Source organism: Carcharhinus amblyrhynchos, unplaced genomic scaffold (assembly GCF_965287045.1).
Source record: "Carcharhinus amblyrhynchos unplaced genomic scaffold, sCarAmb.v2.hapA chromosome_153, whole genome shotgun sequence".
Lineage (NCBI taxonomy): Eukaryota > Metazoa > Chordata > Chondrichthyes > Carcharhiniformes > Carcharhinidae > Carcharhinus > Carcharhinus amblyrhynchos.
In genome coordinates this window covers 48,194-61,366 of record NW_027649893.1, presented here as the reverse complement: position 1 = coordinate 61,366, position 13,173 = coordinate 48,194, and the positions used below count along the sequence as shown (strand labels likewise).

Here is a 13,173-nt window from a genome sequence, read left to right as displayed (position 1 = left end):
AGATATCTGTACACGGACTGGTGTCTCTCAGTCCCCTCACTCTCTGTCAGGGAGATATCTGTACACTGACTCATGTCTCTCAGTCACTCCCGTCTCTCAGGGAGTTATCTGTACACTGACTGGTGTCTCACACACCCCTCCCTCTCTCTCACGGAGGTATCTGTACACTGACTGGTGTCTCTCAGTCCCCTCCCTCTCTTTCAGGGAGATATCTGTACACTGCTGTCTCTCAGTCCCCTCTCTCTCTCTCAGGGAGATATGTGTACACTGACTGGTGTCTCTCAGTCCCCTCTCTCTGTCTCAGGGAGGTATCTGTACACTGACTGGTGTCTATCAGTCCCCTCTATCTCTCTCTCAGGGAGATATCTGTACACTGACTGGTGTCTCTCAGTCACCCCCCTCTCTCAGGGAGATATCTGTCTACTGACTGGTGTCTCTCAGTCCCCTCTCTCTCAGGGAGATATCTGTACACTGACTGGTGTGTCTCACCCGCTCTCTCTCAGGGAGATATCTGTGCACTGACTGGTGTCTCTCAGTCCCGTCTCACTCTCTCAGGGAGATATCTGTACACTGACTGGTGTCTCTTAGTCCCCTCTCTCTCTCTGAGGGAGATATCTGTACACTGACTGGTGGCTCTCAGTCCCGTCTCACTCTCTCAGCGAGATATCTGTACACTGACTGGTGTCTCTCAGCCCCCTCCCTCTCTGTCACGGAGGTATCTGTACACTGACTGGTGTCTATCAGTCCCCTCCCGCTCTCTCTCAGGGAGAAACATGTGCGCTACTGTCTCTCAGTCCCCTCTCTCTCTCTCAGGGGGATATCTGTACACTGACTGGTGTCTCTCAGTCCCCTCTCTCAGGGAGATAGCTGTACACTAACTGGTGTCTCTCAGTCTCCTCTCTCTCTCTCAGGGGGATGTCTGTACACTGACTGGTGTCTCTCAGTCCCCTCTCTCTCTCTCAGGGAGATATCTGTACACTGACTGGTGTCTCTCAGTCCTCTCTCTCTCTCTCAGGGAGATATCTGTACACTGACTGGTGTCTCTCAGTCCCCTCTCTCTCAGGGAGATATCTGTACACTGACTGGTGTCTCTCAGTCCCCTCTCTCTCTCTCAGGGAGATATCTGTACACTGACTGGTGTCTCTCAGTCCCCTCTCTCTCTCTCAGGGAGATATCTGTGCACTGACTGGTGTCTCTCAGTCCCCTGTCTCTCTCTGAGGGAGATATCTGTACACTGACTGGTGTCTCTCAGTCCCCTCTCTCTCTCTCAGGGAGATATCTGTACACTGACTGGTGTCTCTCAGTCCCCTCTCTCTCTCTCAGGGAGATATCTGTACACTGATGGGTGTCTCTCAGTCCCCTCTCTCTCTCTCAGGGAGATATCTGTACACTGACTGGTGTCTCTCAGTCCCCTCTCTCTTTCTCAGGGAGATATCTGTACACTGACTGGTGGCTCTCAGTCCCGTCTCACTCTCTCAGCGAGATATCTGTACACTGACTGGTGTCTCTCAGCCCCCTCCCTCTCTGTCACGGAGGTATCTGTACACTGACTGGTGTCTATCAGTCCCCTCCCGCTCTCTCTCAGGGAGAAACATGTGCGCTACTGTCTCTCAGTCCCCTCTTTCTCTCTCAGGGGGATATCTGTACACTGACTGGTGTCTCTCAGTCCCCTCTCTCTCAGGGAGATATCTGTACACTGACTGGTGTCTCTCAGTCCCCTCTCTCTCCCTCTGAGGGAGATTTCTGTACACTGACTGGTGTCTCTCAGTCCCCTCTCTCTCTCTCTCTCTCAGGGAGATATCTGTACACTGACTGGTGTCTCTCACTCCCCTCTCTCTCTCTCAGGGAGATATCTGTACACTTACTGGTTTCTCTCACTCCCCTCTCTCTGTCTCAGGGAGATATCTGTACACTGACTGGTGTCTCTCAGTCCCCTCTCTCTCTCTCTCAGGGAGATATCTGTACACTGACTGGTGTCTCTCAGTCCCCTCTCTCTCTCTCAGGGAGATATCTGTACACTGACTGGTGTCTCTCAGTCCCCTCTCTCTCTCTCAGAGAGATATCTGTACACTGACTGGTGTCTCTCAGTCCCCTCTCTTTCTCACAGTGCGGCACTCCCTCAGCTCTGACCATCGCACATTGCAGCGTCCCTCGTCACTGACCTTTGGGTCAGGGTTCTCCAAGGAGGCCTTCCGAACCCACGACAGCGCCGCGTCGCTGAGCAGAGACTGATAGCCAAGTTCCGCGCACATGAGGACAGTCTCAACCGGGACCTTGGGTTCCTATCGCACTATCTGTCACCCCCATGACTTGCCTGGGCTTGTAAAATCTCACTCACCGTCCTGTCTGGAGACAATACACATCTCTTTAACCTCTGCTTAACCCTCTCTCCACTCACACTGTCTGTACCTTTGAGACTTGTTTACCTGTAAAGACTCGCATTCCAACCATTGTTCTGTTTGTGTCTGTGTCTTTATGTGTTTGTGTCTTTTTCTGTCCTGTTTGTGAACACAGCTCACACTCACCTGACGTCGGTGCAGCAAGCTCTCCGAAAGTTGTGGCTTGTGCTCTGAAACAAACCTGTTGGACTTTAACCTGGTGTTGTGAAACTTCTTACTGGTGGGGTCCAGGCAGGCACCGGTGGTGTGAAGTGAAGGGATAGGTTGACGCAGAGATATATTTGATGTGTGAAACCTCTATCCGTGTCTCTGTCAGCTTCTGATGGTGGCTGAGGTTTCTCTCAGTTTCCTGCACGGGAGGATGGTGGACTCTGAGGGAGGGACAGAGGAATGGAGAAGAGTGGTTGACACCTTGCCATGGGCTCTCGCCCTCCTCTCTCCTTCTCACTCTCGATACAGATGCTGGAACTGTATCTGTCCTCCTCACCGTGGTCAGCAGAACCTCAACTCTGTCCCATATCAAGCAAACTGATGAGTCATAAACTCTGTCACATCCTCCTGATAGCTCAGATCCCAAAGTTATCGACAGACTCCCTCTTTAACAGGGGTCCCGGACAGAGAGACTCCCTCTTTAACAGGGGTCCTTGACGGAGAGACTCCCTCTTTTTCAGGGGAGTTTCTGACGGAGAGACTCCGTCTTTAACAGGGAGTCCCTGACGGAGAGACTCCCTCTTTAACAGGGGTCCCTGACAGAGAGACTCCCTCTTTAACAGGGAGTCCCTGAGGGAGGGAGTCTCTCTTAAACAGGGTGTTCCTGACGGAGAGACACCTTCTTTAACAGGAGTCCCTGATGGAGAGACTCCCTCTTCAACAGGAGTCCCTGAAGGACAGACTCCCTCTTTAACAGGAGTCCCTGAAGGAGAGACTCCCTCTTTAAAAGGGGTCCCTGACAGAGAGACTCCCTTTTTAACAGTGGAGTCGCTGACGGAGAGAATCCCTCTTTAACCGGGATCTTTAACATCCTCTTTAACAGTAATTGTCACACTCAGGACGAATGTCTTCATCAAACACTTCTACTGTCCAAGAGTTAACTGAAGGTCAAAATAACTGTATTTCAGCAATGTTAACTCTCCAAGCCCAAATATCTCGATAGTACAGGGACTCCACTCCACGTTTATACCCCGCTCAAGACTTTCCCTCTCATTTCCAGCCTTTCAGACTGTGATTGTTTCTCCAGCCATCAATACATGGTGTGCCACAGCCCTCAGCAATTCACTCCCATTCGCCTCAGAGCTCGAGTCATTCTCCGAACAGTGGAGGCAGTTCCTCGGGGCTCTTACACTTAGCACCAGCTAGGTTGGCGACCCTTGCAGAGCTGGCGAGGCACTGAGCGACTCTGGGCACTCGAGCCCATTGCAAGGGCCTCAGTGCCTCCCAATTGACTGACTCCCAATCACGAAACACCCCAGTGTCGTCATCTGTCCATTTGGGTTCTGCTGTCAGCTGGATCTGAGCACATAGGGCTTGGCAGCTTTCACCTCCTCTTTCTTCCCCTCTTTCTCACCCTTTGTCTTTCTCCCTCCCTCCCAAATTCTCCATATCTCTCACTGTCTCTCTCTATCTGTTTGTCTGTCGGTCTCTCTCTCTCTCTCTCTCTCACTCTGTCTCGCCTTCTCTCTCTCTCTCCTTCTGGGTCTCTCTCACTGTCTGTCTGTTTCTCTCTGTCTCTCTGTTATTGCCTCTCTCTCTCTCCCCCTCACTGTTTATCTCTGTCTGTCTCTCTCTTCCTCTCTCTCTCTCTCTCTCACTCTCTCTCCCTGCCTCTGTCTCTCTCTATCTGTCTTCCTCACTGACTGTCTCTCTGCCTCTCTCTTTCTCTGTCTTTCTGTCTCTGTCTCTCTCCCTCTGTTTCTCTGTGTCTCTCGCTCTCTCTCTTTCTCAAAATCTCTATCTGTCTCTCTCTCTCTCTCTGTCCATCTGTTTCTCTCTGTCTTTCTCTTTCTCGAAATCTCCATCTCACTGTCTCTCTCTCTGTCTCTCTCTCTCTCTGTCTCTCTCTCTCTCTCTTTCTCTCTCTCTCTGTCTCTTAAGAAGTACACCACATGTCTGAATCATTGAGTGAGTACTGCTATCTGCTCTGTCTTGTGGTCAGGGATTGAGTTCGTATAAATATCACACAGCCTCGTGTCTCAGACACCGATCGCCAGCCCCCTGACTGAGTGCGAAGCTTCCTCAGGTGAGGGACGCCGAGGGGTGGGGAGGTAAAGGGAACTCAACGCAAATACCAGATACCCGGGACTGAGTTACAGACTGGAATCTAATCGAGGGGTTCGGGGTGGTTTATATATAGAATAACAGATACCCGGGAGTGAGTTACAGACTGGAATCTAATCGAGGGGTTCGGGGTGGTTTATATATAGAATAACAGATACCCGGGAGTGAGTTACAGACTGGAATCTAATCGAGGGGTTCGGGGTGGTTTATATATAGAATAACAGATACCCGGGAGTGAGTTACAGACTGGAATCTAATCGAGGGATCCGGGGTGGTTTATATATAGAATAACAGATACCCGGGAGTGAGTTACAGACTGGAATCTAATCGAGGGGTTCGGGGTGGTTTATATACAGAATAACAGATACCCGGGAGTGAGTTACAGACTGGAATCTAATCGAGGGGTTCAGGCTGGTTTATGTACAGAATAACAGATACCCGGGAGTGAGTTACAGACTGGAATCTAATCGAGGGGTTCAGGCTGGTTTATATACAGAATAACAGATACCCGGGAGTGAGTTACAGACTGGAATCTAATCGAGGGGTTCGGGGTGGTTTATATATAGAATAACAGATACCCGGGAGTGAGTTACAGACTGGAATCTAATCGAGGGGTTCAGGCTGGTTTATATATAGAATAACAGATACCCGGTAGTGAGCTACAGACTGGAATCTAATCGAGGGTTTGGTGGTGGTTTATATATAGAATAACAGATACCCGGTAGTGAGCTACAGACTGGAATCTAATCGAGGGGTTCAGGCTGGTTTATATATAGAATAACAGATACCCGGGAGTGAGCTACAGACTGGAATCTAATCGAGGAGTTCAGGGTGGTTTATATATAGAATCACAGATACCCAGGAGTGACTACAGTCTGGAATCTAATCGAGGGCTTCGGGGTGGTTTATATACAGAATAACAGATACCCGGGAGTGAGTTACAGACTGGAATCTAATCGAGGGGTTCACGATGGTTTGTGCATGGAATAACAGATACCCGGGAGTGAATTACAGATGGGAATCTAATCGAGGGGTTCGGGGTAGTTTACATATAGAATAATAGATACCCACGAGTGAGTTACAGACTGGAATCTAATTGAGAGATTCGGGGTGGTTTATATACAGAATAACAGATATCTGGCAGTGAGTTACACACTGGAACCTAATTGAGGGGTGCACTGTGGTTTATCTATCGAATAACAGATACCCAGGAGTGAGTTACAGACTGGAATCTAATCGAGAGATTCGGGGTGGTTTAGATACAGAATAGCAGATACCCGGGAGTGAGTTACAGACTGGAATCTAATCGAGGGGTTCGGGGTGGTTTATATATAGAATAACAGATACCCGGGAGTGAGTTACAGACTGGAATCTAATCGAGGGGTTCGGGGTGGTTTATATACAGAATAACAGATACCCGGGAGTGAGTTACAGACTGGAATCTAATCGACGGATTTGGAATGGTTTATATATCAAATCACAGGTACCCGGGAGTGAGTTACAGCCTGGGATCCAATCGAGGAGTTCGGGGTGGTTTTTGATAGAATAACAGATATCCGGGAGTGAGTTACAGACTGGAATCTAATTGGGGGGTTCGGGGTGGTTTATACATAGAATAACAGATACCCGGGAGTGAGTTACAGACTGGAATCCAATCGAGGTGTTCGGGATGGTTTATATATAGAATAACAGATACCCCGGAGTGAGTTACAGACTGGAATCTAATCAAGGGGTTCGAGGTAGTGTATATATAGAATAACAGATTCCCGGGAGTGAGTTACAGACTGGAATCTAATCGAGGGGTTCGGGGTGGTTTATGTATCGAATAACAGATACCCAGGAGTCAGTTAAAGACTGGAATCTAATCAAGGGGTTTGGGGTGGTTTATATATAGAATAACAGATACCCGGGAGTGAGTTACAGACTGGAATATTGGGGGGTTCGGCATGGTTTATATATAGAATAACATATACCCGGGAGTGAGTTACAGACATGGCGAAAAACTGCAGCATGCGACGGTGCAGGGGGACCTCGGGTTCCTCGTGCATGAGTCGCAAAAACCCAGCCTGCAGGTGCAGCACGTGGTCAGGACGGCAAATGGGATGCTGGCCTTCATAGCGAGGTGGATTGAATATAAAAGTAGGGAGGTCTTGCTGCAACTGTACAGGGCACTGGTGAGGCAGCAGCTGGAGTACTGTGTGCAGTTTTGGTCGCCGCACTTACGCAAGGATATTTTGGCCTTGGAGGGAGTGCAGAGGAGGTTCACTAGGCTGATACTGGAGTTGAGGGGGTTGAACTATGAGGAGCGGCTGAATAAACTAGGCTTGTACTCGTTAGAGTTTAGAAGAATGAGGGGAGATATCATTGAGAATGGGATGATGAATGGGATGGATAGAATAGAGGTGGAGAGGCTCTTCCCGCTCAGAAAGGACAGTAGGACGAGAGGACACAGCTTCAAGGTAAGCGGGGGGCAGTTTGGAAAGGAGTTGTGAAGAACTTCTTCACTCAAAGGGTGGTGAATCTTTGGAATTCTCTGCCCGTTGAAGTGGTGGAGGCTGCCTCGCTAAATATATTTAAGACGCGGGTTGATGGGTTTTTGATAAGCGAGGGGATTAAGGGTTATGCGGAGAGGGCGGGAATGTGGAACTGAGACACGACAGATCAGCCATGATCTTATTGAATGGCGGGGCAGGCTAGAGGGGCTAGATGGCCTACTCCTGCTCCTATTTCTTATGTTCTTATGAGTTACAGACTGAAATCCAATCAAGGTGTTCGGGGTGGTTTATATATAGAATAACAGATACCCGGGAGTGAGTTCCAGACTGGAATCTGATCAAGGGGTTCGGGGTAGTTTATATATAGAATAACAGATACCCGGGAGTGAGTTACAGACTGGAATCTAATCGAGGGGTTCGGGGTAGTGTATATATAGAATAACAGATTCCCGGGAGTGAGTTACAGACTGGAATCTAATCAAGGGGCTCGGGGTGGTTTATATACAGAATAACAGATACCCGGGAGTGAGTTACAGACTGGAATCTAATCGAGGGGTTCGGAGTGGTTTATATATAGAATAACAGATACCCAAGAGTGAGTTACAGACTGGAACCTAATCGAGGGGTTCGGGATGGGTTGTGCATGGAATAACAGATACTTGGGAGTGAGTTACAGATGGGAATCTAATCGAGGGGTTCGGGGTGGTTTATGTAAACAATAAGATACCCGGGAGCGAGTTACAGACTGGAATCTAATCGAGGGGTTCAGGGTGGTTTATATATAGAATAACAGATACCCGGGAGTGAGTTACAGACTGGAATCTAATCGAGGGGTTCGGGGTGGTTTATATATAGAATAACAGATACCCAGGAGTGAGTTACAGACTGGAACCTAATCGAGGGGTTCGGGATCGGTTGTGCATGGAATAACAGATACTTGGGAGTGAGTTACAGATGGGAATCTAATTGAGGGGTTCGGGGTGGTTTATATATAGAATTACAGATACCCGGGTGTGAGTTACGGACTGGAATATCGAGGGGTTCGGCGTGGTTTATATGTAGAATAACATATACCCAGGAGTGAGTTACAGACTGGAATCTAATCGAGGGGTTCGGGGTGGTTTATATATAGAATAACAGATACCTGGGAGTGAGTTACAAACTGGAATCTAATCGAGGGGTTCGGGGTGGTTTATATATAGAATAACAGATACCCAGGAGTGAGTTACAGACTGGAATCTAATCGAGGGGTTCTGGGCAGTTTATATATAGAATAACAGATACCCGGGAGTGAATTACAGACTGGAATATAATCGAGGGGTTCGGGGTGATTTATATATAGAATAACAGATACCCGGGAGTGAGTTACAGACTGGAATCTAATCGAGGGGTTCGGGGTGGTTTATATACAGAATAACAGATACCCGGGAGTGAGTTACAGACTGGAATCTAATCGAGGGGTTCGGGATGGTTTATATATAGAATAACAGATACCCGGGAGTGAGTTACAGACTGGAATCTAATCGAGGGTTTGGTGGTGGTTTATATATAGAATAACAGATACCCGGGAGTGAGTTACAGACTGAAATCTAATCGAGGGGTTCCGGGTGGTTTATATATAGAATAACAGATACCCGGGAGTGAGTTACAGACTGGAATCTAATCGAGGGGTTCGGGGTGGTTTATATACAGAATAACAGATACCCGGGAGTGAGTTACAGACTGGAATCTAATCGAGGGGTTCGGGATGGTTTATATATAGAATAACAGATACCCGGGAGTGAGTTACAGACTGGAATCTAATCGAGGGTTTGGTGGTGGTTTATATATAGAATAACAGATACCCGGGAGTGAGTTACAGACTGAAATCTAATCGAGGGGTTCCGGGTGGTTTATATATAGAATAACAGATACCCGGGAGTGAGTTACAGACTGGAATCTAATCGAGGGGCTCGGGGTGGTTTATATATAGAATAACAGACACCCGGGAGTGAGTTACAGACTGGAATCTAATCGAGGGGTTCGGGGTGGTTTATATATAGAATAACAGATACCCGGGAGTGAGTTACAGACTGGAATCTAATCAAGGGGTTCGGGGTGGTTTATATACAGAATAACAGATACCCGGGAGTGAGCAACAGACTGGAATCTAATCGAGGGGTTCGGTGTGGTTTATATATAGAATATCAGATACCCGGGAGTGAGTTACAGACTGGAATCTAATCGAGGGGTTCAGGGTGGTTTATATAGAATAACACGCACACGGGACTTTAACCTGGTGTTTTACTGTGAGATTGTGTCTGTTCTTTAACCTGGTGTTTACTGTGAGATTGTGTCTGCTCTTTAACCTGGTGTTTTACTGTGAGATTGTGTCTGTTCTTTAACCTGGTGTTTTACTGTGAGATTGTGTCTGCTCTTTAACCTGGTGTTTTACTGTGAGATTGTGTCTGCTCTTTAACCTGGTGTTTTGCTGTGAGATTGTGTCTGCTCTTTAACCTGGTGTTTTACTGTGAGATTGTGTCTGCTCTTTAACCTGGTGTTTTACTGTGAGATTGTGTCTGCTCTTTAACCTGGTGTTTTGCTGTGAGATTGTGTCTGCTCTTTAACCTGGTGTTTTACTGTGAGATTGTGTCTGTACGTCACTCCTGGGAATCTCAGTAAATTGTGACAATAAAAACTTAAATAAAATCAAAATCAAAGATTCCACCGTCACCATCCCCCCACTCACCTCAGACACCATCCATCACTCACCCTGCCATAGCCCCTTACTGCCCTGTTATACTCCTTCCATTTCAGGTCCCCGGACAACCCATCTATAAACCTCATGCCCCCTCTATACCTTCTACCCACCTCATAGGTTCCACACAGCCCGAATATTCCTGAATCCCCAATAGCCATTCTTCCCTGCCTGGCTCCTGGAGAGACAGAACTCTTTGCTCTACTCTACAAACCACCCACAGAACCCATTACCCATGTTTCACTCTGCTGGACTACCCCTACCGTACCTCCCCCATAACCACCTCCCCCACAATTCTCAAAGCATTCTCTCACTTTTAACCCCTCACTCCCAATATCCACCAGTCACTCCCCATTGCACTGTCACTCGCCTGCACCATCTCATTCTCACGAATACCCCATCACCGACCCATTGACAAGCTTGTCCTCAGCACCCTTGTCCTACGATATCATTGGGATGCTCAAAAATTTGTCAAAAAAAAACAAAGACTATATTCCACCCTCCACCCCTTGGCAAAAGCAGCATTATGTGAACAGCCCATTATCAAATCAAAATGGAGTTTACATTCCCCTCAATAGCTATGGCAACAACCCCTGCTGAGCAGAATCTTTTGGTCAAATTAGCAGCTCAGCCAAGCATTCAAAAATTCCTTCTTCAATAGGCACCAATGAAGGTGAGACTCACTCTAACAATCTTCTCTCCATTTCTCAGGTTTTTCTGCAGCTGTGCCGTCGATGCCATGGTGCCAGTCACAAGACTCTGGGTCACCCATTTTCTCCTCCTCTGCCTCCTGGCAGGAAAAGTCTCTGGCGGCTGCACCACGGCCAATGCTGAGGAGTGCCGCTATGCCCGCAACGTGCCGGGGGCCAGCCTGGCGGGGTCCGGCTACGACATGGTGACCCTACAGACAAAGGCGGCCTCCGTGATCGATGTCAACACCTGGAAGAACGCGAATGGCAGCTGCGTCCTCTGCCGCAACCAGCTGCTCTCTGGCGCCCGCCAGCGGCTGCCCCTCTCGCTGGTGGACTGGAGGGTCCAGCGGCAGTGCCGGCACGATGTGTCCAGCCGCCTCTACCGCTCGGCCGCAGAGCTGCTGGAGTCTGCCACCTCGATGATATCCAGCGGCTGGGAGATGGACCTCAAGGTCACCCCCAAGCCCGGCATCACCGTCAACTGGATGATCGGCGGGTCCAAATCAAAGTTGACCGGCTTCAGCACCAGTCGGGCCAAGTCGGACCATTACAGCTTCACCAGAGAGGAGTTCCTGTGCCGTAAATATCGGTATCGAGTGAAGACTAAGCCACGCCTGAGTCCCGAATTTGCCCAAGCCCTGGCTGTCCTGCCGAAAACCTGGGACGGCTACAACGATGCCAAGTACAAGGACCTGGTGCAAACCTATGGCACCCACTTCATCCAGGACGTTACTCTGGGCGGGCGCATCAGGGAGGTGACGGCCATACAAACCTGCAAGGCGGTATCCTCCGGCGCCACTGTGGAGGAGGTAAAGGACTGCCTCAAGACAGAAGCCGGTGTCCAGTTGGGATTTATAGACGCGTCGGTGGGCTATGAGCGGTGCAAAGAACTGGCCACTTCGATGGCGCACCAAGCGAGCATGAGCCAGGTATTTTCTGACCGGGAGATTGAAGTATTTGGGGGCTCCACCACACGGGTCGACATCTTCTCCCCGGGGGCTGGGAGGACCTTCACCCACTGGATGGACACTCTGAACATCGAGCCGGGCGTGGTGAGTTACGGCCTGAAGCCCCTCCACCACCTCCTGCCCACCAACGATGCCCGCTACGATACCCTGAGGGACTACATCAGCAAGTACATCAGAACCAACGCCCTGACCCAGAGCTGCGCGGTCACACAATGCCCCGCTGGCTCGTTCCGGCGGGACAGGAAGACCTGCTCCTGCTATTGTGCAGGGAACACGAGAGTGGACAGGCAGTGCTGCCCCAAGGAGAAGGGCATCGGGAGGCTGACGGTGATGGTCAAGCAAGGCCGCGACCTCTGGGGTGACGTCTTTGGTGGCACGGATGGCTATGTCGTTGCCAATTACGGCCTAGCCAAAGCCCACACCTCGGTCATCTCCGGCAACAACAACCCCACCTGGAACACCAAGCTGGACTTGGGGGAGGTCATGGGAGGAAATGGACTCAGATTAATCATTGAGGTCTGGGACAGCGACTCCACCAGCGCGGATGACCTGCTGGGCGAGTGTAAAGAGACCCTCTTCTCCGGGACTCACGAGAAGACCTGTAACCTCAAGTATGGCAAGGTGACCTACTCCTACACGTTCACCTGTGGTCCCCACCTCAAGGGTTCCACCTGCCAGGATTACACACCCCGGCCTGACGGACCTGCCTTTACCCCCGACCTGGGATCCGCCAATTCCACCCTGCTCCCGGTCTTCCCCACTCCACCTCCAGCGGAAGAGGCCCCTCCCTCGGTCGTACTGGCCTGAGATCTGGGGTTTTGCCCCCTGTCCCCGTTTGTGGCTACCCCTCCCCTCCCACCTCCTTCTCCTCTCCCCACCCACTGAAGAGCGGTGCCCGCTCCCCTCTGCTCCGTCCCGATCCTGCCTCCGGGAGAATCCTGGTCCTTGCTTCCCAAAACTGCCAGCCTGCCCAAGGTACCAGCCCCTCAATTTGACCGGAGGGGATCGAGATAAACTCCCATTCCCCACCCCCCAGACTGGCTTCTGATCTCCGCGGAGCGGGTACAATAAATCAGGACAATACTTTGTCACCAGGTCACCTCATAATGGGGTCGATCAGAGGGACGCCCCGCCCCCAAACATCCCCCCCAACCGTCTCAACACCCCGTCAAGGGTTCCGGAATCGCCCATGACACCCGGGTGGAGGTGCCACGATCAGCCTCGGTCCAGAGGCCAATCAGGTTCGAATGAACTGTCTGTCACCCAATTCCAGACACTCCTCCAGGCCCGGATCCCAACTCCCTCAACCAGCATTCCAGTGGAGGCTCCCTATCGCAGCAGCAATGCTAAAAGCTTTGACCTAAAGAGACGCTTTGAATGAATCACAGTAAAGCAAGGGATTCCGCACACCAGGCGGTGCAGCGACAAACATGAAGGCATGCTGAACTGCTCTTGCATCTGTATAATCTTACATTTTCCAATAAATGCAATTGAGAGGCAGTTAGCCTGCGACGATGGGTTTGAATTTATGGGGCATTGGCATCAGTATTGGGGTAGATGGGACCTGTTCGGGCGGGATGGGGTTGGTCTGAACCGTGTTGGGACCAG

At 50.1% G+C, this 13,173-nt stretch overlaps 1 pseudogene across 1 annotated transcript in view; it reads left to right on the top strand.

Moving 5' to 3' along the window:
- Positions 1-12,566, top strand: part of LOC145338718 (perforin-1 pseudogene) — a 29,463-nt pseudogene extending 16,897 nt beyond the window's left edge. Inside the window, exon 4 of the transcript XR_013885872.1 lies at positions 10,617-12,566. The product of XR_013885872.1 is annotated as a perforin-1 pseudogene (transcript). The remainder of the gene's footprint in view (positions 1-10,616) is intronic.
- The last annotated feature ends 607 nt before the right edge of the window (positions 12,567-13,173 follow it).